This window comes from Pleurodeles waltl, unplaced genomic scaffold, assembly GCF_031143425.1.
Source record: "Pleurodeles waltl isolate 20211129_DDA unplaced genomic scaffold, aPleWal1.hap1.20221129 scaffold_39, whole genome shotgun sequence".
Lineage (NCBI taxonomy): Eukaryota > Metazoa > Chordata > Amphibia > Caudata > Salamandridae > Pleurodeles > Pleurodeles waltl.
Genome location: NW_027150097.1, coordinates 6,560,656 through 6,587,693, shown reverse-complemented (window position 1 = coordinate 6,587,693; position 27,038 = coordinate 6,560,656). Strand labels below are relative to the sequence as shown.

General features: G+C 45.8%; 8 non-coding genes across 8 annotated transcripts; all 8 read right to left on the bottom strand.

The window, feature by feature from the left end:
- Nucleotides 1-2,215: 2,215 nt before the first annotated feature.
- TRNAL-CAG (transfer RNA leucine (anticodon CAG)) lies at nucleotides 2,216-2,298 on the bottom strand. Its single transcript has one exon. It is a non-coding gene; the product is annotated as a tRNA-Leu (tRNA).
- A 2,344-nt stretch (nucleotides 2,299-4,642) lies between these two features.
- TRNAL-CAG (transfer RNA leucine (anticodon CAG)) lies at nucleotides 4,643-4,725 on the bottom strand. The gene has a single exon. It is a non-coding gene; the product is annotated as a tRNA-Leu (tRNA).
- An 8,335-nt stretch (nucleotides 4,726-13,060) lies between these two features.
- On the bottom strand, nucleotides 13,061-13,143 carry TRNAL-CAG (transfer RNA leucine (anticodon CAG)). The gene has a single exon. It is a non-coding gene; the product is annotated as a tRNA-Leu (tRNA).
- Nucleotides 13,144-15,482: 2,339 nt separating this feature from the next.
- Nucleotides 15,483-15,565, bottom strand: TRNAL-CAG (transfer RNA leucine (anticodon CAG)). Its single transcript has one exon. It is a non-coding gene; the product is annotated as a tRNA-Leu (tRNA).
- A 2,328-nt stretch (nucleotides 15,566-17,893) lies between these two features.
- Nucleotides 17,894-17,976, bottom strand: TRNAL-UAG (transfer RNA leucine (anticodon UAG)). The gene has a single exon. It is a non-coding gene; the product is annotated as a tRNA-Leu (tRNA).
- A 2,348-nt stretch (nucleotides 17,977-20,324) lies between these two features.
- TRNAL-CAG (transfer RNA leucine (anticodon CAG)) lies at nucleotides 20,325-20,407 on the bottom strand. The gene has a single exon. It is a non-coding gene; the product is annotated as a tRNA-Leu (tRNA).
- Nucleotides 20,408-25,179: 4,772 nt separating this feature from the next.
- TRNAL-CAG (transfer RNA leucine (anticodon CAG)) lies at nucleotides 25,180-25,262 on the bottom strand. The gene has a single exon. It is a non-coding gene; the product is annotated as a tRNA-Leu (tRNA).
- A 1,131-nt stretch (nucleotides 25,263-26,393) lies between these two features.
- On the bottom strand, nucleotides 26,394-26,476 carry TRNAL-CAG (transfer RNA leucine (anticodon CAG)). The gene has a single exon. It is a non-coding gene; the product is annotated as a tRNA-Leu (tRNA).
- Nucleotides 26,477-27,038: the final 562 nt, after the last annotated feature.

Genomic DNA, 27,038 nt, shown 5'->3' with positions numbered 1-27,038 from the left:
ACTGCGATTTAGGCAACTTCAGGCAATTAGTGGAAGCAACGGACAATAGATCTTATCGATAATTTACAGAAACTGTGGTGATTGTTTTTGATACGGGTGCTTGGAAAAAAAAAGTCCAAAAATGTATCCACCTCGCAAAAGACACTTGTCAGAAGTGGGATTCAAAACCATATCTCCAAGGGACACTGCAACCTGAACGCAGCGCCTTAGAACACTCGGCCATCCTGGCACTCTTGACACCACAATGATGGCTCAATTTCCAGCTTATAAACCAAAATGAGTGCCATGTACTGAGTGAATGTTGTTTAATGTCCTCTGTATTTTCAATTCCAGACCTTCCTGCTCAGGGAAACAGTGGGATCTGAAGCTGATGAAGAAGAAAGGATGGATCATCCTGACAGTGGATCCGGTGGTGACTGCTACTAATTCTCAATCATCTATTACAGGGGGTGTGGACATGCAGAATTTGGAGCCAGTTCAAGATTCAGATCAGGAGGTGCCTGGCTACATACCAATCAGCTCAGTGCCTCTGTGACAAGGATTTGAATGGTACAGTTTGAGTCCTCGACCGCCATGCTCAACGCGGCTGCAAGGATTCGGGGTGGATTGACTGAGTGTGGTATTTCTTGTTGTGTACTATTCTTGTATGCTGGATTAGTATAGGATCTTTTTTTTGAGCAGCTATGTCTGTTTTGTATTGGTTAAGGAGAAATGTTGTGTTCGTCATGGGCACGTCCATGATGCACACCAAGGGAGGTAGAGAGTGTTAGTAAAAGGTAGGGGAAGGTGTTCCTCGTGGCCAAAGACTCTATCACGATTTGTTGAAGATGCTGTGATTTCCCGCTTTACCAATTTACTGCGATTTAGCCAACTTCAGGAAATTAGTGCAAGCAACGGACAATAGATCTTATCGATAATTTACAGAAACTGTTGACATTGTTTTTGATAAGGGTGCTTGGTAAAAAAAAATCAAAAAATGTATCCACCTCGCAAAAGACTCTTGTCAGAAGTGGGATTTGAACCAACGCCTCCAAAGGAGACTGTGACCTGAATGCAGCGCCTTAAACCACTCGGCCATCCTAACACTCTTCACACCCTGCTCATTGCTCAATTTCGAGCGTATAAACCAAAATGAGTGCCATGTACTGAGTGAATGTTTTTTAATGTCCTCTGTATTTTCAATTCCAGACCTTCCTGCTCAGGGAAACAGTGGGATCTGAAGCTGATGAAGGAGAGAGGATGGATCATCCTGACAGTGGATCCGGTGGTGACTGCTACTAATTCTCAATCATCTACTACATGGGGTGTGGACATGCTGAATTTTGAGCCAGTGCACATGGCCGGTGGTGACTGCTACTAATTCTCAATCATCTACTACAGGGGGTGTGGACATGCAGAATTTGGAGCCAGTTCAAGATTCAGATCAGGAGGTGCCTGGCTCCATACCAATCAACTCAGTGCCTCTGAGACAAGGACTTGAACGGTACAGTTTGTGTCCTCGACCGCCATGCTCAACGCGGCTGCGAGGATTCGGGGTGGATTGACTGAATGTGGCATTCCTTGTTGTGTACTATTCTTGTATAATGGATTAGTATAGTATCTTTTTTTTTGAGCAGCTATGTTTGTTTTGTATTGGTTAAGGAGAAATGTTGTGTTCGTCATGGTCACGCCTCTGATGCACACCAAGGGAGGTAGGGAGTGTTAGTCTCCCTGAGTTTTGGAGTTGGATGGTAGGCGCGGTGACGTGGAACCGGAGAGAATAAAAGGTCAGGGAAGGTGTTCCTCGTGGCCAATGACTCTATATTATTCTCTGTGTATTTATTAAAACTTATCTGCGAAACAGGCACCGTGTGTGCACGATGCAACACACCCCTCCCATGCCCTGAATACAGAAGTTAAAAACCAGCTGTGATTGGGACGCAGGGGACCCTGGTGCCACTGAACCTTCTGCACTGTGAACCTGCTGAACTATTGACAGCTGCGCTCTTGATATGTAGGGTCGAAACCTTTATCTCTGCCCCTCTATCACGATTTGTTGAAGATGCTGTGATTTCCCGCTTTACCGATTTACTGCGATTTAGCCAACTTCAGGAAATTAGTGCAAGCAACAGACAATAGATCTTATCAATAATTTACAGAAACTGTTGACATTGTTTTTGATACGGGTGCTTGGAAAAAAAAAGTCCAAAAATGTATCCACCTCGCAAAAGACACTTGTCAGAAGTGGGATTCGAACCCACGCCGCCTAAGGAGACTGCGACCTGAACGCAGCGCCTTAGACCACTCGGCCATCCTGACACTCTTGACACTGCACTGATGGCTCAATTTCCAGCTTATAAACCAAAATGAGTGCCATGTACTGAGTGAATGTTGTTTAATGTCCTCTGTATTTTCAATTCCAGACCTTCCTGCTCAGGGAAACAGTGGGATCTGAAGCTGATGAAGGAGAGAGGATGGATGATCCTGACAGTGGATCCGGTGGTGACTGCTACTAATTCTCAATCATCTACTACATGGGGTGTGGACATGCTGAATTTTGAGCCAGTGCACATGGCCGGTGGTGACTGCTACTAATTCTCAATCATCTACTACAGGGGATGTGGACATACAGAATTTGGAGCTAGTTCAAGATTCAGATCAGGAGGTGCCTGGCTCCATACCAATCAACTCAGTGCCTCTGAGACAAGGACTTGAACGGTACAGTTTGAGTCCTCGACCGCCATGCTCAACGCGGCTGCAAGGATTCGGGGTGGATTGACTGAATGTGGCATTTCTTGTTGTGTACCATTCTTGTATACTGGATTAGTATAGTATCTTTTTTTTGAGCAGCTATGTTTGTTTTGGATTTGTTAAGGAGAAATGTTGTGTTCGTCATGGGCACACCTATGATGCACACCAAGGGAGGTAGGGAGTGTTAGTCTCCCCCGAGTTTTGGAGTTGGATGGTAGGCGCAGTGACGTGGAACTGGAGAGAATAAAAGGTCAGGGAAGGTGTTCCTCGTGGCCAATGACTCTATATTATTCTCTGTGTATTTATTAAAACTTATCTGCGAAACAGGCACTGTGTGCACGATGCAACACACCCCTCCCATGCGCTGAATACAGAAGTTAAAAACCAGCTGTGATTGGGATGCAGGGGACCCTGGTGCCACTGAACCTTCTGCACTGTGAACCTTCTGAACTATTGACAGCTGTGCTTTTGATATGTAGGGTCGAAACCTTTATCTCGGCCCATCTATCACGATTTGTTGAAGATGCTGTGATTTCCTGCTTTATCGATTTACTGGGATTTAGCCAACTTCAGGCAATTAGTGCAAGCAACGGACAATAGATCTTATCGATAATTTACAGAAACTGTTGACATTGTTTTTGGTAACGGTGCTTGGAAAAAAAAAAGTCCAAAAATGTATCCACCTCGCAAAAGACACTTGTCAGGAGTGGGGTTTGAACCCACGTCTCCAAGGGAGACTGCGACCTGAACCCAGCACCTTAGACCACCTGGCCATCCTGACACTCTTGACACCAGACGGATGGCTCAATTTTCAGCTTCTAAACCAAAATGCGTGCCATGTACTGAGTGAATGTTATTTAATGTCCTCTGTATTTTCAATTCCAGACCTTCCTGCTCAGGAAAACAGTGGGATCTGAAGCTGATGAAGGAGAGAGGATGGATCATCCTGACAGTGAATCCGGTGGTGACTGCTACTAATTCTCAATCATCGACTACATGGGGTGTGGACATGCAGAAGTTTGAGCCAGTGCACATGGCCGGTTGTGACTGCTACTAATTCTCAATCATCTACTACAAGGGGTGTGGACATGCAGAATTTGGAGCCAGTTCAAGATTCAGATCAGGAGGTGCCCGGCTCCATACCAATCAACTCAGTGCCTCTGAGACAAGGACTTGAACGGTACAGTTTGAGTCCTCGACCGCCATGCTCAACGCGGCTGCCAGGATTTGGGGTGGATTGACTGAATGTGGCATTTCTTGTTGTGTACTATTCTTGTATACTGGATTAGTATAGTATCTTTTTTTTGAGCAGCTATGTTTGTTTTGTATTGGTTAAGGAGAAATGTTGTGTTCGTCATGGGCACACCTATGATGCACACCAAGGGAGGTAGGGAGTGTTAGTCTCCCCCGAGTTTTGGAGTTGGATGGTAGGCGCGGTGACGTGCAACCGGAGAGAATAAAAGGTAGGGGAAGGTGTTCCTCGTGGCCAAAGACTCCATATTATTCTTTGTGTATTTATTAAAACTTATCTGCAAAACTGGCACTGTGTGTGCACGACGCAACACACCCCTCCCATGCCCTTAATACAGAAGTTAAAAACCAGCTGTGATTGGGACGCAGGGGACCCTGGTGCCACTGAACCTTCTGCACTGTGAACCTGCTGAACTATTCACAGCTGCGCTCTTGATATGTAGGGTCGAAACCTTTATCTCTGCCCCTCTATCACGATTTTTTGAAGATGCTGTGATTTCCCGCTTTACCAATTTACTGTGATTTAGCCAACTTCAGGAAATTAGTGCAAGCAACGGACAAAAGATCTTATCGATAATTTACAGAAACTGTTGACATTGTTTTTGATACGGGTGCTTGGTAAAAAAAATTCCAAAAATGTATCCACCTCGCAAAAGACACTTGTCAGAAGTGGGATTCGAACCCACGCCTCCAAAGGAGACTGCGACCTGAACACAGCGCCTTAGACCACTCGGCCATCCTAACACCCTTGACACTGCACTGATGGCTCAATTTCCAGCTTATAAACCAAAATGAGTGCCATGTACTGAGTGAATGTTGTTTAATGTCCTCTGTATTTTCAATTCCAGACCTTACTGCTCAGGGAAACAGTGGGATCTGAAGCTGATGAAGGAGAGAGGATGGATCATCATGACAGTGGATCTGGTGGTGACTGCTACTAATTCTCAATCATCTACTACATGGGGTGTGGACATGCTGAATTTTGAGCTAGTGCACATGGCCGGTGGTGACTGCTACTAATTCTCAATCATCTACTACAGGGGGTGTCGACATGCAGAATTTGGAGCCAGTTCAAGATTCAGATCAGGAGGTGCCTGGCTCCATACCAATCAACTCAGTGCCTCTGAGACAAGGACTTGAACGGTACAGTTTGAGTCCTCGACCGCCATGCTCAACGCGGCTGCAAGGATTCGGGGTGGATTGACTGAATGTGGCATTTCTTGTTGTGTACTATTCTTGTATACTGGATTAGTATAGTATCTTTTTTTTGAGCAGCTATGTTTGTTTTGTATTGGTTAAGGAGAAATGTTGTGTTCGTCATGGGCACGCCTCTGATGCACACCAAGGGAGGTAGGGAATGTTAGTCTCCCCCGAGTTTTGGAGTTGGATGGTAGGCGCGGTGACGTAGAACCGGAGAGAATAAAAGGTCAGGGAAGGTGTTCCTCGTGGCCAATGACTCTATATTATTCTCTGTGTTTTTATTAAAACTTATCTGCGAAACAGGCACCGTGTGTGCACGATGCAACTCACCCCTCCCATGCCCTGAATACAGAAGTTAAAAACCAGCTGTGATTGGGACGCAGGGGACCCTGGTGCCACTGAACCTTCTGCACTGTGAACCTGCTGAACTATTGACAGCTGCGCTCTTGATATGTAGGGTCGAAACCTTTATCTCTGCCCCTCTATCACGATTTGTTGAAGATGCTGTGATTTCCCGCTTTACCGATTTACTGCGATTTAGCCAACTTCAGGAAATTAGTGCAAGCAACGGACAATAGATCTTATCGATAATTTACAGAAACTGTTGACATTGTTTTTGATACGGGTGCTTGGAAAAAAAAAGTCCAAAAATGTATCCACCTCGCAAAAGACACTTGTCAGAAGTGGGATTCGAACCCACGCCTCCAAAGGAGAATGTGACCTGAACGCAGCACCTTAGACCACCCGGCCATCCTGACACTCTTAACAATGCACTGATGGCTCAATTTCCAGATCATAAACCAAAATGAGTGCCATGTACTGAGTGAATGTTGTTTAATGTCCTCTGTATTTTCAATTCAAGAACTTCCTGCTCAGGGAAACAGTGGGATCTGAAGCTGATGAAGGAGAGAGGATGGATCATCCTGACAGTGGATCCGGTGGTGACTGCTACTAATTCTCAATCATCTACTACAGGGGGTGTGGACATGCAGAATTTGGAACCAGTTCAAGATTCAGATCAGGAGGTGCCTGGCTCCATACCAATCAACTCAGTGCCTCTGAGAAAGGACTTGAACGGTACAGTTTGAGTCCTCAACCGCCATGCTCAACGCGGCTGCAAGGATTCGGGGTGGATTGACTGAATGTGGTATTTATTGTTGTGTACTATTCTTGTATACTGGATTAGTATAGTATCTTTTTTTTGAGCAGCTATGTTTGTTTTGTATTGGTTAAGGAGAAATGTTGTGTTCGTCATGGGCATGCCCATGATGCACACCAAGGGAGGTAGGGAGTGTTAGTCTCCCCCGAGTTTTGGAGTTGGATGGTAGGTGCGGTGATGTGGAATCGGAGAGAATAAAAGGTAGGGGAAGGTGTTCCTCGTGGCCAAAGACTCCATATTATTCTTTGTGTATTTATTAAAACTTATCTGCAAAACAGGCACTGTGTGTGCACGACGCAACACCCCCAGCCCTCCCATCCCCTGAATACAGAAGTTAAAAACCAGCTGTGATTGGGACGCAGGGGACCCTGGTGCCACTGAGCCTTCTGCACTGTGAACCTGCTGAACTATTGACAGCTGCGCTTTTGATATGTAGGGTCGAAACCTTTATCTCGGCCCCTCTATCACGATTTGTTGAAGATGCTGTGATTTCCTGCTTTACCGATTTACTGCGATTTAGCCAACTTCAGGCAATTAGTGCAAGCAACGGAAAATAGATCTTATCGATAATTTACAGAAACTGTTGACATTGTTTTTGATACGGTGCTTGGGAAAAAGAAGTCCAAAAATGTATCCACCTCGCAAAATACACTTGTCAGAAGTGGGATTTGAACCCACACCTTCAAGGGAGGCTGCGACCTGAACGCAGCGCCTTAGACCACTCGGCCATCCTGACACTCTTTACACCTTGCTCAAGGATCAATTTCGAGCGTATAAACCAAAATGAGTGCCATGTACTGAGTGAATGTTGTTTAATGTCCTCTGTATTTTCAATTCCAGACCTTCCTGCTCAGGGAAACAGTGGGATCTGAAGCTGATGAAGGAGAGAGGATGGATCATCCTGACAGTGAATCCGGTGGTGACTGCTACTAATTCTCAATCATCGACTACATGGGGTGTGGACATGCAGAAGTTTGAGCCAGTGCACATGGCCGGAGGTGACTGCTACTAATTCTCAATCATCTACTACAAGGGGTGTGGACATGCAGAATTTGGAGCCAGTTCAAGATTCAGATCAGGAGGTGCCTGGCTCCATACCAATCAACTCAGTGCCTCTGAGACAAGGACTTGAACGGTACAGTTTGAGTCCTCGACCGCCATGCTCAACGCGGTTGCAAGGATTCGGGGTGGATTGACTGAATGTGGCATTTCTTGTTGTGTACTATTCTTGTATACTGGTTTAGTATAGTATCTTTTTTTTGAGCAGCTATGTTTGTTTTGTATTGGTTAAGGAGAAATGTTGTGTTCGTCATGGGCACCCCTATGATGCACACAAAGGGAGGTAGGGAGTGTTAGTCTCCCCCGAGTTTTGGAGTTTGATGGTAGGCGCGGTGACGTGGAACCGGAGAGAATAAAAGGTCAGGGAAGGTGTTCCTCGTGGCCAAAGACTCCATATTATTCTTTGTGTATTTATTAAAACTTCTCTGCAAAACAGGCACTGTGTGTGCACGACGCAACACCCCCACCCCTCCCATCCCCTGAATACAGAAGTTAAAAACCAGCTGTGATTGGGACGCAGGGGACCCTGGTGCCACTGAACCTTCGGCACTGTGAACCTGCTGAACTATTGACAGCTGTGCTTTTGATATGTAGGGTCGAAACCTTTATCTCGGCCACTCTATCACGATTTGTTGAAGATGCTGGGATTTCCTGCTTTACCGATTTCATGCGATTTAGCCAACTTCAGGCAATTAGTGCAAGCAACGGACAATAGATCTTATCGCTAATTTACAGAAACTGTTGACATTGTTTTTGATAAGGGTGCTTGGAAAAAAAAAGGTCCAAAAATGTATCCACCTCGCAAAAGACACTTGTCAGAAGTGGGGTTTGATCCTACGTCTCCAAGGAAGACTGTGACCTGAACGCAGCACCTTAGACCACCTGGACATCCTGACATTCTTGACACCAGACTGATGGCTCAATTTCCAGCTTATAAACCAAAATGAGTGCCATGTACTGAGTGAATGTTATTTAATATCCTCTGTATTTTCAATTCCAGACCTTCATGCTCAGGGAAACAGTGGGATCTGAAGCTGATGAAGGAGAGACGATGGATCATCCTGACAGTGAATCCGGTGGTGACTGCTACTAATTCTCAATCATCTACTACATGGGGTGTGGACTTGCAGAATTTTGAGCCAGTGCATATGGCCGGTGGTGACTGCTACTAATTCTCAATCATCTACTACAGGGGGTGTGGACATGCAGAATTTGGAGCCAGTTCAAGATTCAGATCAGGAGGTGCCTGGCTCCATACCAATCAACTCAGTGCCTCTGAGACAAGGACTTGAACGGTACAGTTTGAGTCCTCGACCGCCATGCTCAACGCGGCTGCAAGGATTTGGGGTGGATTGACTGAATGTGGTATTTATTGTTGTGTACTATTCTTGTATACTGGATTAGTATAGTATCTTTTTTTTGAGCAGCTATGTTTGTTTTGTATTGGTTAAGGAGAAATGTTGTGTTCGTCATGGGCACGCCCATGATGCACACCAAGGGAGGTAGGGAGTGTTAGTCTCCCCCGAGTTTTGGAGTTGGATGGTAGGTGCGGTGATGTGGAATCGGAGAGAATAAAAGGTAGGGGAAGGTGTTCCTCGTGGCCAAAGACTCCATATTATTCTTTGTGTATTCATTAAAACTTCTCTGCAAAACAGGCACTGTGTGTGCACGACGCAACACCCCCACCCTCCTATCCCCTGAATACAGAAGTTAAAAACCAGCTCTGATTGGGACGCACGGGACCCTGGTGCCACTGAACCTTCTGCACTGTGAACCTGCTGAACTATTGACAGCTGCGCTTTTGATATGTAGGGTCGAAACCTTTATCTCGGCCCCTCTATCACGATTTGTTGAAGATGCTGTGATTTCCTGCTTTACCGATTTACTGCGATTTAGCCAACTTCAGGCAATTAGTGCAAGCAACGGAAAATAGATCTTATCGATAATTTACAGAAACTGTTGACATTGTTTTTGATACGGTGCTTGGGAAAAAAAAGTCCAAAAATGTATCCACCTCGCAAAATACACTTGTCAGAAGTGGGATTTGAACCTACACCTCCTAGGGAGGCTGCAACCTGAACGCAGCACCTTAGACCACTCGGCCATCCTGACACTCTTAACACCTCGCTCATGGCTCAATTTCGAGCGTATAAACCAAAATGAGTGCCATGTACTAAGTGAATGTTGTTTAATGTCCTCTGTATTTTCAATTCCAGACCTTCCTGCTCAGGGAAACAGTGGGATCTGAAGCTGATGAAGGAGAGAGGATGGATCATCCTGACAGTGAATCCGGTGGTGACTGCTACTAATTCTCAATCATCGACTACTTGGGGTGTGGACATGCAGAAGTTTGAGCCAGTGCACATGGCCGGTGGTGACTGCTACTAATTCTCAATCATTTGCTACAAGGGGTGTGGACATGCAGAATTTGGAGCCAGTTCAAGATTCAGATCAGGAGGTGCCTGGCTCCATACCAATCAACTCAGTGCCTCTGAGACAAGGACGTGAACGGTACAGTTTGAGTCCTCGACCGCCATGCTCAACGCGGCTGCAAGGATTCGGGGTGGATTGACTGAATGTGGCATTTCTTGTTGTGTACTATTCTTCTATACTGGATTAGTATAGTATCTTTTTTTTGAGCAGCTATGTTTGTTTTGTATTGGTTAAGGAGAAATTTTGTGTTCGTCATGGGCACGCCTATGATGCACACCAAGGGAGGTAGGGAGTGTTAGTCTCCCCCGAGTTTTGGAGTTGGATGGTAGGCGCGGTGACGTGGAACCGGAGAGAATAAAAGGCCAGGGAAGGTGTTCCTCGTGGCCAATGACTCTATATTATTCTCTGTGTATTTATTCGAACTTATCTGCGAAACAGGCACCATGTGTGCACGATGCAACACACCCCTCCCATGCCCTGAATACAGAAGTTAAAAACCAGCTGTGATTGGGACGCAGAGGACCCTGGTGCCACTGAACCTTCTGCACTGTGAACCTGCTGAACTATTGACAGCTGCGCTCTTGATATGTAGGGTCAAAACCTTTATCTCTGCCCCTCTATCACGATTTGTTGAAGATGCTGTGATTTCCCGCTTTACCGATTTACTGCGATTTAGCCAACTTCAGGAAATTAGTGCAAGCAACGGATAATTTACAGAAACAGTTGACATTGTTTTTGATACGGGTGCTTGGAAAAAAAAAGTCAAAAAATGTATCCACCTCGCAAAAGACACTTGTCAGAAGTGGGATTCGAACCCACGCCTCCAAAGGAGACTGCGACCTGAACGCAGCGTCTTAGACCACTCGGCAATCCTGACACTTGTGAGACTGCACTGATGGCTCAATTTCCAGCTTATAAACCAAAATGAGTGCCATGTACTGAGAGAATGTTGTTTAATGTCCTCTGTATTTTCAATTCCAGACCTTCCTGCTCAGGGAAACAGTGGGATCTGAAGCTGATGAAGGAGAGAGGATGGATCATCCTGACAGTGGATCCGGTGGTGACTGCTACTAATTCTCAATCATCTACTACATGGGGTGTGGACATGCTGAATTTTGAGCCAGTGCACATGGCTGGTGGTGACTGCTACTAATTCTCAATCATCTACTACAGGGGGTGTGGACATGCAGAATTTGGAGCCAGTTCAAGATTCAGATCAGGAGGTGCCTGGCTCCATACCAATCAACTCAGTGCCTCTGAGACAAGGACTTGAACGGTACAGTTTGAGTCCTCGACCGCCATGCTCAACGCGGCTGCAAGGATTCAGGGTGGATTGACTGAATGTGGCATTTCTTGTTGTGTACTATTCTTGTATACTGGTTTAGTATAGTATCTTTTTTTTTGAGCAGCTATGTTTGTTTTGTATTGGTTAAGGAGAAATGTTGTGTTCGTCATCGGCACGCCTATGATGCACACCAAGGGAGGTAGGGAGTGTTAGTCTCCCCCGAGTTTTGGAGTTGGATGGTAGGCGCGATGACGTGGAACCAGAGAGAATAAAAGGTCAGGGAAGGTGTTCCTCGTGGCCAATGACTCTATATTATTCTCTGTGTATTTATTAAAACTTATTTGCGAAACAGGCACTTTGTGTGCACGATGCAACACACCCCTCCCATGCCCTGAATACAGAAGTTAAAAACCAGCTGTGATTGGGACGCAGGGGACCCTGGTGCCACTGAACCTTCTGCACTGTGAACCTGCTGAACTATTGACAGCTGTGCTTTTGATATGTAGGGTCGAAACCTTTATCTCGGCCCCTCTATCACGATTTGTTGAAGATGCTGTGATTTCCTGCTTTACCGATTTACTGCGATTTAGCCAACTTCAGGCAATTAGTGCAAGCAACGGACAATAGATCTTATCGATAATTTACAGAAACTGTTGACATTGTTTTTGATAAGGGTGCTTGGAAAAAAAAAAGTCCAAAATTGTATCCACCTCGCAAAAGACACTTGTGAGAATAGGGGTTTGAACCCACATCTCCAAGGGAGACTGTGACCTGAATGCAGCACCTTAGACCACCCGGCCATCCTGACACTCTTGACACCAGACTGATGGCTCAATTTCCAGCTTATAAACCAAAATGAGTGCCAAGTACTGAGTGAATGTTTTTTAATGTCCTCTGTATTTTCAATTCCAGACCTTCCTGCTCAGGGAAACAGTGGGATCTGAAGCTGATGAAGGAGAGAGGATGGATCATCCTGACAGTGGACCCTGTGGTGACTGCTACTAATTCTCAATCATCTACTACATGGGGTGTGGACTTGCAGAATTTTGAGCCAGTGCTTATGGCCGGTGGTGAATGCTACTAATTCTCAATCATCTACTACAGGGGGTGTGGACATGCAGAATTTGGAGCCAGTTCAAGATTCAGATCAGGAGGTGCCTGGCTCCATACCAATCAACTCAGTGCCTCTGAGACAAGGACTTGAACGGTACAGTTTGAGTCCTCGACCGCCATGCTCAACGCGGCTGCAAGGATTCGGGGTGGATTGACTGAATGTGGTATTTATTGTTGTGTACTATTCTTGTATACTGGATTAGTATAGTATCTTTTTTTTGAGCAGCTATGTTTGTTTTGTATTGGTTAAGGAGAAATGTTGTGTTCGTCATGGGCACGCCCATGATGCACACCAAGGGAGGTAGGGAGTGTTAGTCTCCCCCGAGTTTTGGAGTTGGATGGTAGGTGCGGTGATGTGGAATCGGAGAGAATAAAAGGTAGGGGAAGGTGTTCCTCGTGGCTAAAGACTCCATATTATTCTTTGTGTATTTATTAAAACTTCTCTGCAAAACAGGCACTGTGTGTTCACGACGCAACACCCCCACCCCTCCCATCCCCTGAATACAGAAGTTAAAAACCAGCTGTGATTGGGACGCAGGGGACCCTGGTGCCACTGAACCTTCTGCACTGTGAACCTGCTGAACTATTGACAGCTGCGCTCTTGATATGTGGGATCGAAACCTTTATCTCTGCCCCTCTATCATGATTTGTTGAAGATGCTGTGTTTTCCCACTTTACCGATTTACTGCGATTTAGCCAACTTCAGGAAATTAGTGCAAGCAACGGACAATAGATCTTATCGATAATTTACAGAAACTGTTGACATTGTTTTTGATACAGGTGCTTGGAAAAAAAAAGTCCAAAAATGTATCCACCTCGCAAAAGACACTTGTCAGAAGCGGGATTCGAACCCACACCTCCAAAGGAGACTGCGACCTGAACGCAGCGCCTTAGACCACTCGGCCATCCTGACACACTTGACACTGCACTGATGGCTCAATTTCCAGCTTATAAACCAAAATGAGTGCCATGTACCGAGTGAATGTTGTTTAATGTCCTCTGTATTTTCTATTCCAGACCTTCCTGCTCAGGGAAACAGTGGGATCTGAAGCTGATGAAGGAGAGAGGATGGATCATCCTGACAGTGGATCCGGTGGTCACTGCTACTAATTCTCAATCATCTACTACATGGGGTGTGGACATGCTGAATTTTGAGCCAGTGCACATGGCCGGTGGTGACTGCTACTAATTCTCAATCATCTACTACAGGGGGTGTGGACATGCAGAATTTGGAGCCAGTTCAAGATTCAGATCAGGAGGTGCCTGGCTCCATACCAATCAACTCAGTGACTCTGAGACAAGGACTTGAACGGTACAGTTTGAGTCCTCGACCGCCATGCTCAACGCGGCTGCAAGGATTCGGGGTGGATTGACTGAATGTGGCATTTCTTGTTGTGTACTATTCTTGTATACTGGTTTAGTATAGTATCTTTTTTTTGAGCAGCTATGTTTGTTTTGTATTGGTTAAGGAGAAATGTTGTGTTCGTCATGGGCACGCCTATGATGCACACCAAGGGAGGTAGGGAGTGTTAGTCTCCCCCGAGTTTTGGAGTTGGATGGTAGGCGCGGTGACGTGGAACCGGAGAGAATAAAAGGTCAGGGAAGGTGTTCCTCGTGGCCAATGACTCTATATTATTCTCTGTGTATTTATTAAAACTTATCTGTGAAACAGTGCAGGATGCAACACACCCCTCCCATGCCCTGAAGACAGAAGTTAAAAACCAGCTGTGATTGGGACGCAGGGGACCCTGGTGCCACTGAACCTTCTGCACTGTGAACCTGCTGAACTATTGACAGCTGCGCTCTTGATATGTAGGGTCGAAACCTTTATCTCTGCCCCTCTATCACGATTTGTTGAAGATGCTGTGATTTCCCGCTTTACCGATTTACTGCGATTTAGCCAACTTCAGGAAATTAGTGCAAGCAACGGACAATAGATCTTATCGATAATTTACAGAAACTGTTGACATTGTTTTTGATACGGGTGCTTGGAAAAAAAAAGTCCAAAAATGTATCCACCTCGCAAAAGACATTTGTCAGAAGTGGGATTCGAATCCACGCCTCCAAAGCAGACTGCGACCTGAACGCAGCGCCTTAGCCAACTTGTCCATCCTGACACTCTTGACACTGCACTGATGGCTCAATTTCCAGCTTATAAACCAAAATGAGTGCCATGTACTGAGTGAATGTTGTTTAATGTCCTCTGTATTTTCAATTCCAGACCTTCCTGCTCAGGGAAACAGTGGGATCTGAAGCTGATGAAGGAGAGAGGATGGATCATCCTGACAGTGAATCCGGTGGTGACTGCTACTAATTCTCAATCATCGACTACATGGGGTGTGGACATGCAGAAGTTTGAGCCAGTGCACATGGCCGGTGGTGACTGCTACTAATTCTCAATCATCTACTACAGGGGGTGTGGACATGCAGAATTTGGAGCCAGTTCAAGATTCAGATATGGAGGTGCCTGGCTCCATACCAATCAACTCAGTGCCTCTGAGACAAGGACTTGAACGGTACAGTTTGAGTCCTCGACCGCCATGCTCAACGCGGCTGCAAGGATTCGGGGTGGATTGACTGAATGTGGTATTTATTGTTGTGTACTATTCTTGTATACTGGATTAGTATAGTATCTTTTTTTTGAGCAGCTATGTTTGTTTTGTATTGGTTAAGGAGAAATGTTGTGTTCGTCATGGGCACGCCCATGATGCACACCAAGGGAGGTAGGGAGTGTTAGTCTCCCCCGAGTTTTGGAGTTGGATGGTAGGTGCGGTGATGTGGAATCGGAGAGAATAAAAGGTAGGGGAAGGTGTTCCTCGTGGCTAAAGACTCCATATTATTCTTTGTGTATTTATTAAAACTTCTCTGCAAAACAGGCACTGTGTGTTCACGACGCAACACCCCCACCCCTCCCATCCCCTGAATACAGAAGTTAAAAACCAGCTGTGATTGGGACGCAGGGGACCCTGGTGCCACTGAACCTTCTGCACTGTGAACCTGCTGAACTATTGACAGCTGCGCTCTTGATATGTAGGATCGAAACCTTTATCTCTGCCCCTCTATCATGATTTGTTGAAGATGCTGTGATTTCCTGCTTTACCGATTTACTGCGATTTAGCCAACTTCAGGAAATTAGTGCAAGCAACGGACAATAGATCTTATCGATAATTTACAGAAACTGTTGACATTGTTTTTGATACAGGTGCTTGGAAAAAAAAAGTCCAAAAATGTATCCACCTCGCAAAAGACACTTGTCAGAAGCGGGATTCGAACCCACACCTCCAAAGGAGACTGCGACCTGAACGCAGCGCCTTAGACCACTCGGCCATCCTGACACACTTGACACTGCACTGATGGCTCAATTACCAGCTTATAAACCAAAATGAGTGCCATGTCCCGAGTGAATGTTGTTTAATGTCCTCTGTATTTTCTATTCCAGACCTTCCTGCTCAGGGAAACAGTGGGATCTGAAGCTGATGAAGGAGAGAGGATGGATCATCCTGACAGTGGATCCGGTGGTCACTGCTACTAATTCTCAATCATCTACTACATGGGGTGTGGACATGCTGAATTTTGAGCCAGTGCACATGGCCGGTGGTGACTGCTACTAATTCTCAATCATCTACTACAGGGGGTGTGGACATGCAGAATTTGGAGCCAGTTCAAGATTCAGATCAGGAGGTGCCTGGCTCCATACCAATCAACTCAGTGACTCTGAGACAAGGACTTGAACGGTACAGTTTGAGTCCTCGACCGCCATGCTCAACGCGGCTGCAAGGATTCGGGGTGGATTGACTGAATGTGGCATTTCTTGTTGTGTACTATTGTTGTATACTGGTTTAGTATAGTATCTTTTTTTTGAGCAGCTATGTTTTTTTTGTATTGGTTAAGGAGAAATGTTGTGTTCGTCATGGGCACGCCTATGATGCACACCAAGGGAGGTAGGGAGTGTTAGTCTCCCCCGAGTTTTGGAGTTGGATGGTAGGCGCGGTGACGTGGAACCGGAGAGAATAAAAGGTCAGGGAAGGTGTTCCTCGTGGCCAATGACTCTATATTATTCTCTGTGTATTTATTAAAACTTATCTGTGAAACAGGCACCGTGTGTGCAGGATGCAACACACCCCTCCCATGCCCTGAAGACAGAAGTTAAAAACCAGCTGTGATTGGGACGCAGGGGACCCTGGTGCCACTGAACCTTCTGCACTGTGAACCTGCTGAACTATTGACAGCTGCGCTCTTGATATGTAGGGTCGAAACCTTTATCTCTGCCCCTCTATCACGATTTGTTGAAGATGCTGTGATTTCCCGCTTTACCGATTTACTGCGATTTAGCCAACTTCAGGAAATTAGTGCAAGCAACGGACAATAGATCAGAAACTGTTGACATTGTTTTTGATACGGGTGCTTGGAAAAAAAAAGTCCAAAAATGTATCCACCTCGCAAAAGACATTTGTCAGAAGTGGGATTCGAACCCACGCCTCCAAAGCAGACTGCGACCTGAACGCAGCGCCTTAGCCAACTTGTCCATCCTGACACTCTTGACACTGCATTGATGGCTCAATTTCCAGCTTATAAACCAAAATGAGTGCCATGTACTGAGTGAATGTTGTTTAATGTCCTCTGTATTTTCAATTCCAGACCTTCCTGCTCAGGGAAACAGTGGGATCTGAAGCTGATGAAGGAGAGAGGATGGATCATCCTGACAGTGAATCCGGTGGTGACTGCTACTAATTCTCAATCATCGACTACATGGGGTGTGGACATGCAGAAGTTTGAGCCAGTGCACATGGCCGGTGGTGACTGCTACTAATTCTCAATCATCTACTACAAGGGGTGTGGACATGCAGAATTTGGAGCCAGTTCAAGATTCAGATCAGGAGGTGCCTGGCTCCATACCAATCAACTCAGTGCCTCTGAGACAAGGACTTGAACAGTACAGTTTGAGTCCTCGACCGCCATGCTCAACGCGGCTGCAAGGATTCGGGGTGGATTGACTGAATGTGGCATTTCTTGTTGTGTACTATTCTTGTATACTGGATTAGTATAGTATCTTTTTTTTTAGCAGCTATGTTTGTTTTGTATTGGTTAAGGAGAAATGTTGTGTTCGTCATGGGCACGCCTATGATGCACACCAAGGGAGGTAGGGAGTGTTAGTCTCCCCCGAGTTTTGGAGTTGGATGGTAGGCACGGTGACGTGGAACCGGAGAGAATAAAAGGCCAGGGAAGGTGTTCCTCGTGGCCAATGACTATATTATTCTCTGTGTATTTATTAAAACTTATCTGCGAAACAGGCACCGTGTGTGCACGATGCAACACACCCCTCCCATGCCCTGAATACAGAAGTTAAAAACCAGCTGTGATTGGGACGCAGGGGACCCTGTTGCCACTGAACCTTCTGCACTGTGAACCTGCTGAACTATTGACAGCTGCGCTCTTGATATGTAGGGTCAAAACCTTTATCTCTGCCACTCTATCACGATTTGTTGAAGATGCTGTGATTTCCCGCTTTACCGATTTACTGCGATTTAGCCAACTTCAGGAAATTAGTGCAAGCAACAGACAATAGATCTTATCGATTATTTACAGAAACTGTTGACATTGTTTTTGATACGGGTGCTTGGAAAAAAAAAGTCAAAAAATGTATCCACCTCGCAAAAGACACTTGTCAGAAGTGGGATTCGAACCCACGCCTCCAAAGGAGACTGCGACCTAAACGCAGCACCTTAGACCACTCGGCCATCCTGACACTTGTGACACTGCACTGATGGCTCAATTTCCAGCTTATAAACCAAAATGAGTGCCATGTACTGAGTGAATGTTGTTTAATGTCCTCTGTATTTTCAATTCCAGACCTTCCTGCTCAGGGAAACAGTGGGATCTGAAGCTGATGAAGGAGAGAGGATGGATCATCCTGACAGTGGATCCGGTGGTGACTGCTACTAATTCTCAATCATCTACTACATGGGGTGTGGACACGCTGAATTTTGAGCCAGTGCACATGGCCGGTGGTGACTGCTACTAATTCTCAATCATCTACTACAAGGGGGTGTGGACATGCAGAATTTGGAGCCAGTTCAAGATTCAGATCAGGAGGTGCCTGGCTCCATACCAATCAACTCAGTGCCTCTGAGACAAGGACTTGAACGGTACAGTTTGAGTCCTCGACCGCCATGCTCAACGCGGCTGCAAGGATTCGGGGTGGATTGACTGAATGTGGCATTTCTTGTTGTGTACTATTCTTGTATACTGGTTTAGTATTGTATCTTTTTTTTGAGCAGCTATGTTTGTTTTGTATTGGTTAAGGAGAAATGTTGTGTTCGTCATGGGCACGCCTATGATGCACACCAAGGGAGGTAGGGAGTGTTAGTCTCCCCCGAGTTTTGGAGTTGGATGGTAGGCGCGGTGACGTGGAACCGGAGAGAATAAAGGGTCAGGGAAGGTGTTCCTCGTGGCCAATGACTCTATATTATTCTCTGTGTATTTATTAAAACTTATTTGCGAAACAGGCACTGTGTGTGCACGATGCAACATACCCCTCCCATGCCCAGAATACAGAAGTTAAAAACCAGCTGTGATTGGGACGCAGGGGACCCTGGTGCCACTGAACCTTCTGCACCGTGAACCTGCTGAACTATGGACATCTGTGCTTTTGATATGTAGGTTCGAAACCTTTATCTCGGCCCCTCTATCACGATTTGTTGAAGATGCTGTGATTTCCTGCTTTACCGATTTACTGCGATTTAGCCAACTTCAGGCAATTAGTGCAAGCAACGGACAATAGATCTTATCGATAATTTACAGAAACTGTTGACATTGTTTTTGATAAGGGTGCTTGGAAAAAAAAGTCCAAAAATGTATCCACCTACCAAAGACACTTGTCAGAAGAGAGGTTTGAACCCACGTCTCCAAGGGAGACTGTGACCTGAATGCAGCACCTTAGACCACCCGGCCATCCTGACACTCTTGACACCAGACTGATGGCTCAATTTGCAGCTTATAAACCAAAATGAGTGCCATGTACTGAGTGAATGTTATTTAATGTCCTCTGTATTTTCAAGTCCAGACCTTCCTGCTCAGGGAAACAGTGGGATCTGAAGCTGATGAAGGAGAGAGGATGGATCATCCTGACAGTGGAACCTGTGGTGACTGCTACTAATTCTCAATCATCTACTACATGGGGTGTGGACTTGCAGAATTTTGAGCCAGTGCATATGGCCGGTGGTGACTGCTACTAATTCTCAATCATCTACTACAGGGGGTGTGGACATGCAGAATTTGGAGCCAGTTCAAGATTCAGATCAGGAGGTGCCTGGCTCCATACCAATCAACTCAGTGCCTCTGAGACAAGGACTTGAACGGTACAGTTTGAGTCCTCGACCGCCATGCTCAACGCGGCTGCAAGGATTCGGGGTGGATTGACTGAATGTGGTATTTCTTGTTGTGTACTATTCTTGTATGCTGGATTAGTATAGTATCTTTTTTTTGAGCAGCTATGTTTGTTTTGTATTGGTTAAGGAGAAATGTTGTGTTCGTCATGGGCACGCCTATGATGCACACCAAGGGAGGTAGGGAGTGTTAGTCTCCCCCGAGTTTTGGAGTTGGATGGTAGGTGCGGTGATGTGGAATCGGAGAGAATAAAAGGTAGGGGAAGGTGTTCCTCGTGGCTAAAGACTCCATATTATTCTTTGTGTATTTATTAAAACTTCTCTGCAAAACAGACACTGTGTGTGCACGACGCAACACCCCCACCCCTCCCATCCCCTGAATACAGAAGTTAAAAACCAGCTGTGATTGGGACGCAGGGGACCCTGGTGCCACTGAACCTTCTGCACTGTGAACCTGCTGAACTATTGACAGCTGCGCTCTTGATATGTAGGGTCGAAACCTTTATCTCTGCCCCTCTATCATGATTTGTTGAAGATGCTGTGATTTCCCGCTTTACCGATTTACTGCGATTTAGCCAACTTCAGGAAATTAGTGCAAGCAACGGACAATAGATCTTATCGATAATTTACAGAAACTGTTGACATTGTTTTTGATACAGGTGCTTGGAAAAAAAAAGTCCAAAAATGTATCCACCTCGCAAAAGACACTTGTCAGAAGTGGGATTCGAACCCACGCCTCCAAAGGAGACTGCAACCTGAACGCAGCGCCTTAGACCACTCGGCCATCCTGACACACTTGACACTGCACTGATGGCTCAATTTCCAGCTTATAAACCAAAATGAGTGCCATGTACCGAGTGAATGTTGTTTAATGTCCTTTGTATTTTCAATTCCAGACCTTCCTGCTCAGGGAAACAGTGGGATCTGAAGCTGATGAAGGAGAGAGGATGGATCATCCTGACAGTGGATCCGGTGGTCACTGCTACTAATTCTCAATCATCTACTACATGGGGTGTGGACATGCTGAATTTTGAGCCAGTGCACATGGCCGGTGGTGACTGCTACTAATTCTCAATCATCTACTACAGGGGGTGTGGACATGCAGAATTTGGAGCCAGTTCAAGATTCAGATCAGGAGGTGCCTGGCTCCATACCAATCAACTCAGTGACTCTGAGACAAGGACTTGAACGGTACAGTTTGAGTCCTCGACCGCCATGCTCAACGCGGCTGCAAGGATTCGGGGTGGATTGACTGAATGTGGTATTTATTGTTGTGTACTATTCTTGTATACTGGATTAGTATAGTATCTTTTTTTTGAGCAGCTCTGTTTGTTTTGTATTGGTTAAGGAGAAATGTTGTGTTCGTCATGGGCACGCCTATGATGCACACCAAGGGAGGTAGGGAGTGTTAGGCTCCCCCAACTTTTGGAGTTGGATGGTAGGCGCGGTGACGTGGAACCGGAGAGAATAAAAGGTCAGGGAAGGTGTTCCTCGTGGTCAATGACTCTATATTATTCTCTGTGTATTTATTAAAACTTATCTGCGAAACAGGCACCGTGTGTGCACGATGCAACACACCCCTCCCATGCCCTGAATACAGAAGTTAAAAACCAGCTGTGATTGGGACGCAGGGGACCCTGGTGCCACTGAACCTTCTGCACTGTGAACCTGCTGAACTATTGACAGCTGGGCTCTTGATATGTAGGGTCGAAACCTTTATCTCTGCCCCTCTATCACGATTTGTTGAAGATGCTGTGATTTCCCGCTTTACCGATTTACTGCGATTTAGCCAACTTCAGGAAATTAGTGCAAGCAACGGACAATAGATCTTATCGATAATTTACAGAAACTGTTGACATTGTTTTTGATACGGGTGCTTGGAAAAAAAAAGTCCAAAAATGTATCCACCTCGCAAAAGACACTTGTCAGAAGGAGGATTCGAACCCACGCCTCCAAAGGACACTGCGACCTGAACGCAGCGCCTTAGACCACTCGGCCATCCTGACACTCTTGACAGTGCACTGATGGCTCAATTTCCAGCTTATAAACCAAAATGAGTGCCATGTACTGAGTGAATGTTGTTTAATGTCCTCTGTATTTTCAATTCCAGACCTTCCTGCTCAGGAAAACAGTGGGATCTGAAGCTGATGAAGGAGAGAGGATGGATCATTCTGACAGTGAATCCGGTGGTGACTGCTTCTAATTCTCAATCATCGACTACTTGGGGTGTGGACATGCAGAAGTTTGAGCCAGTGCACATGGCCGGTGGTGACTGCTACTAATTCTCAATCATCTACTACAAGGGGTGTGGACATGCAGAATTTGGAGCCAGTTCAAGATTCAGATCAGGAGGTGCCTGGCTCCATACCAATCAACTCAGTGCCTCTGAGACAAGGACTTGAACGGTACAGTTTGAGTCCTCGACCGCCATGCTCAACGCGGCTGCAAGGATTCGGGGTGGATTGACTGAATGTGGTATTTCTTGTTGTGTACTATTCTTGTATACTAGGATTAGTATAGTATCTTTTTTTTGAGCAGCTATGTTTGTTTTGTATTGGTTAAGGAGAAATGTTGTGTTCGTCATGGGCACGCCTATGATGCACACCAAGGGAGGTAGGGAGTGTTAGTCTCCCCCGAGTTTTGGAGTTGGATGGTAGGCGCGGTGACGTGGAACCGGAGAGAATAAAAGGTCAGGGAAGGTGTTCCTCGTGGCCAATGACTCTATATTATTCTCTGTGTATTTATTAAAACTTATCTGCGAAACAGGCACCGTGTGTGCACGATGCAACACACCCCTCCCATGCCCTGAATACAGAAGTTAAAAACCAGCTGTGATTGGGACGCAGGGGACCCTGGTGCCACTGAACCTTCTGCACTGTGAACCTGCTGAACTATTGACAGCTGCGCTCTTGATATGTAGGGTCGAAACCTTTATCTCTGCCCCTCTATCACGATTTGTTGAAGATGCTGTGATTTCCCGCTTTACCGATTTACTGCGATTTAGCCAACTTCAGGAAATTAGTGCAAGCAACGGACAATAGATCTTATCAATAATTTACAGAAACTGTTGACATTGTTTTTGATACGGGTGCTTGGAAAAATAAAGTCCAAAAATGTATCCACCTCGCAAAAGACACTTGTCAGAAGTGGGATTCGAACCCACGCCTCCAAAGGAGACTGCGACATGAACGCAGCGCCTTAGACCACTTGCCATCCTGACACTCTTAACACTGCACTGATGGCTCAATTTCCAGCTTATAAACCAAAATGAGTGCCATGTACTGAGTGAATTTTGTTTAATGTCCTCTGTATTTTCAATTCCAGACCTTCCTGCTCAGGGAAACAGTGGGATCTGAAGCTGATGAAGGAGAGAGGATGGATCATCCTGACAGGGAATCCGGTGGTGACTGCTACTAATTCGCAATCATCGACTACTTGGGGTGTGGACATGCAGAAGTTTGAGCCAGTGCACATGGCCGGTGGTGACTGCTACTAATTCTCAATCATCTACTACAAGGGGTGTGGACATGCAGAATTTGGAGCCAGTTCAAGATTCAGATCAGGAGGTGCCTGGCTCCATACCAATCAACTCAGTGCCTCTGAGACAAGGACTTGAATGGTACAGTTTGAGTCCTCGACTGCCATGCTCAACGCAGCTGCAAGGATTCGGGGTGGATTGACTGAATGTGGCATTTCATGTTGTGTACTATTCTTGTATACTGGATTAGTATAGTATCTTTTTTTTGAGCAGCTATGTTTGTTTTGTATTGGTTAAGGAGAAATGTTGTGTTCGTCATGGGAATGCCTATGATGCACACCAAGGGAGGTAGGGAGTGTTAGTCTCCCCCAACTTTTGGAGTTGGATGGTAGGCGTGGTGACGTGGAACCGGAGAGAATAAAAGGTCAGGGAAGGTGTTCCTCGTGGCCAATGACTCTATATTATTCTCTGTGTATTTATTAAAACTTATCTGCGAAAGAGGCACCGTATGTGCACGATGCAACACACCCCTCCCATGCCCTGAATACAGAAGTTAAAAACCAGCTGTGATTGGGACGCAGGGGACCCTGGTGCCACTGAACCTTCTGCACTGTGAACCTGCTGAACTATTGACAGCTGCGCTCTTGATATGTAGGGTCGAAACCTTTATCTCTGCCCCTCTATCACGATTTGTTGAAGATGCTGTGATTTCCCGCTTTACCGATTTACTGCGATTTAGCCAACTTCAGGAAATTAGTGCAAGCAACGGACAATAGATCTTATCGATAATTTACAGAAACTGTTGACATTGTTTTTGATACGGGTGCTTGGAAAAAAAAAGTCCAAAAATGTATCCACCTCGCAAAAGACACTTGTCAGAAGTGGTATTCGCACCAACGCCTCCAAAGGAGACTGCGACCTGAACGCAGCACCTAGACCACTCGGCCATCCTGACACTCTTGACACTGCACTGATGGCTCAATTTCCAGCTTATAAACCAAAATGAGTGCCATGTACTGAGTGAATGTTGTTAAATGTCCTCTGTATTTTCAATTCCAGACCTTCCTGCTCAGGGAAACAGTGGGATCTGAAGCTGATGAAGGAGAGAGGATGGATCATCCTGACAGTGGATCCGGTGGTGACTGCTACTAATTCTCAATCATCTACTACATGGGGTGTGGACATGCTGTTTTTTGAGGCAGTGCACATGGCCGGTGGTGACTGCTACTAATTCTCAATCATCTACTACAGGGGGTGTGGACATGCAGAATTTGGAGCCAGTTCAAGATTTAGATCAGGAGGAGCCTGGCTCCATACCAATCAACTCAGTGCCTCTGAGACAAGGACTTGAACGGTACAGTTTGAGTCCTCGACCGCCATGCTCAACGCGGCTGCAAGGATTTGGGGTGGATTGACTGAATGTGGCATTTCTTGTTGTGTACTATTCTTGTATACTGGTTTAGTATGGTATCTTTTTTTTGAGCAGCTATGTTTGTTTTGTATTGGTTAAGGAGAAATGTTGTGTTTGTCATGGGCACTCCTATGATGCACACCAAGGGAGGTAGGGAGTGTTAGTCTCCCCCGAGTTTTGGAGTTGGATGGTAGGCGCGGTGACGTGGAACCGGAGAGAATAAAAGGTCAGGGAAGGTGTTCCTCGTGGCCAATGACTCTATATTATTCTCTGTGTATTTATTAAAACTTATCTGCGAAACAGGCACCGTGTGTGCACGATGCAACACACCCCTCCCATGCCCTGAATACAGAAGTTAAAAACCAGCTGTGATTGGGATGCAGGGGACCCTGGTGCCACTGAACCTTCTGCACTGTGAACCTGCTGAACTATTGACAGCTGTGCTTTTGATATGTAGGGTCGAAACCTTTATCTCGGCCCCTCTATCAAGATTTGTTGAAGATGCTGTGATTTCCTGCTTTACCGATTTACTGCGATTTAGCCAACTTCACGCAATTAGTGCAAGCAACGGACAATAGATCTTATCGATAATTTACAGAAACTGTTGACATTGTTTTTGATACGGGTGTTTGGAAAAAAAAAGTCCAAAAATGTATCCACCTCGCAAAAGACACTTGTCAGAAGTGGGATTCGAACCCACGCCTCCAAAGGAGACTGCGACCTGAACGCAGTGCCTTAGACCACTCGGCCATCCTGACACTTTTGACACTGCACTGATGGCTCAATTTCCAGCTTATAAACCAAAATGAGTGCCATGTACTGAGTGAATGTTGTTTAATGTCCTCTGTATTTTCAATTCCAGACCTTCCTGCTCAGGGAAACAGTGGGATCTGAAGCTGATGAAGGAGAGAGGATGGATCATTCTGACAGTGAATCCGGTGGTGACTGCTACTAATTCTCAATCATCGACTACTTGGGTTGTGGACATGCAGAAGTTTGAGCCAGTGCACATGGCCGGTGGTGACTGCTACTAATTCTCAATCATCTACTACAAGGGGTGTGGACATGCAGAATTTGGAGCCAGTTCAAGATTCAGATCAGGAGGTGCCTGGCTCCATACCAATCAACTCAGTGCCTCTGAGACAAGGACTTGAATGGTACAGTTTGAGTCCTCGACCGCCATGCTCAACGCGGCTGCAAGGATTCGGGGTGGATTGACTGAATGTGGCATTTCTTGTTGTGTACTATTCTTGTATACTGGATTAGTATAGTATCTTTTTTTTGAGCAGCTATGTTTGTTTTGTATTGGTTAAGGAGAAATGTTGTGTTCGTCATGGGCACGCCTATGATGCACACCAAGGGAGGTAGGGAGTGTTAGTCTCCCCCGAGTTTTGGAGTTGGATGGTAGGCGCGGTGACGTGGAACCGGAGAGAATAAAAGGTCAGGGAAGGTGTTCCTCGTGGCCAATGACTCTATATTATTCTCTGTGTATTTATTAAAACGTATCTGCGAAACAGGCACCGTGTGTGCACGATGCAACACACCCCTCCCATGCCCTGAATACAGAAGTTAAAAACCAGCTGTGATTGGGACGCAGGGGACCCTGGTGCCACTGAACCTTCTGCACTGTGAACCTGCTGAACTATTGACAGCTGCGCTCTTGATATGTAGGGTCGAAACCTTTATCTCTGCCCCTCTATCACGATTTGTTGAAGATGCTGTGATTTCCCGGTTTACCGATTTACTGCGATTTAGCCAACTTCAGGAAATTAGTGCAAGCAACGGACAATAGATCTTATCGATAATTTACAGAAACTGTTGACATTGTTTTTGATACGGGTGCTTGGGAAAAAAAAGTCCACAAATGTATCCACCTCGCAAAAGACACTTGTCAGAAGTGGGATTCGAACCCACGCCTCCAAGGGAGACTGCGACCTGAACGCAGCGCCTTAGACCACTCGGCCATCCTGACACTCTTAACGCTGCACTGATGGCTCAATTTCCAGCTTATAAACCAAAATGAGTGCCATGTACTGAGTGAATTTTGTTTAATGTCCTCTGTATTTTCAATTCCAGACCTTCCTGCTCAGGGAAACAGTGGGATCTGAAGCTGATGAAGGAGAGAGGATGGATCATCCTGACAGTGAATCCGGTGGTGACTGCTTCTAATTCGCAATCATCGACTACTTGGGGTTTGGACATGCAGAAGTTTGAGCCAGTGCACATGGCCGGTGGTGATTGCTACTAATTCTCAATCATCTACTACAAGGGGTGTGGACATGCAGAATTTGGAGCCAGTTCAAGATTCAGATCAGGAGGTGCCTGGCTCCATACCAATCAACTCAGTGCCTCTGAGACAAGGACTTGAACGGTACAGTTTGAGTCCTCGACCGCCATGCTCAACGTGGCTGCAAGGATTCGGGGTGGATTGACTGAATGTGGCATTTCTTGTTGTGTACTATTCTTGTATACTGGATTAGTATAGTATCTTTTTTTTTAGCAGCTCTGTTTGTTTTGTATTGGTTAAGGAGAAA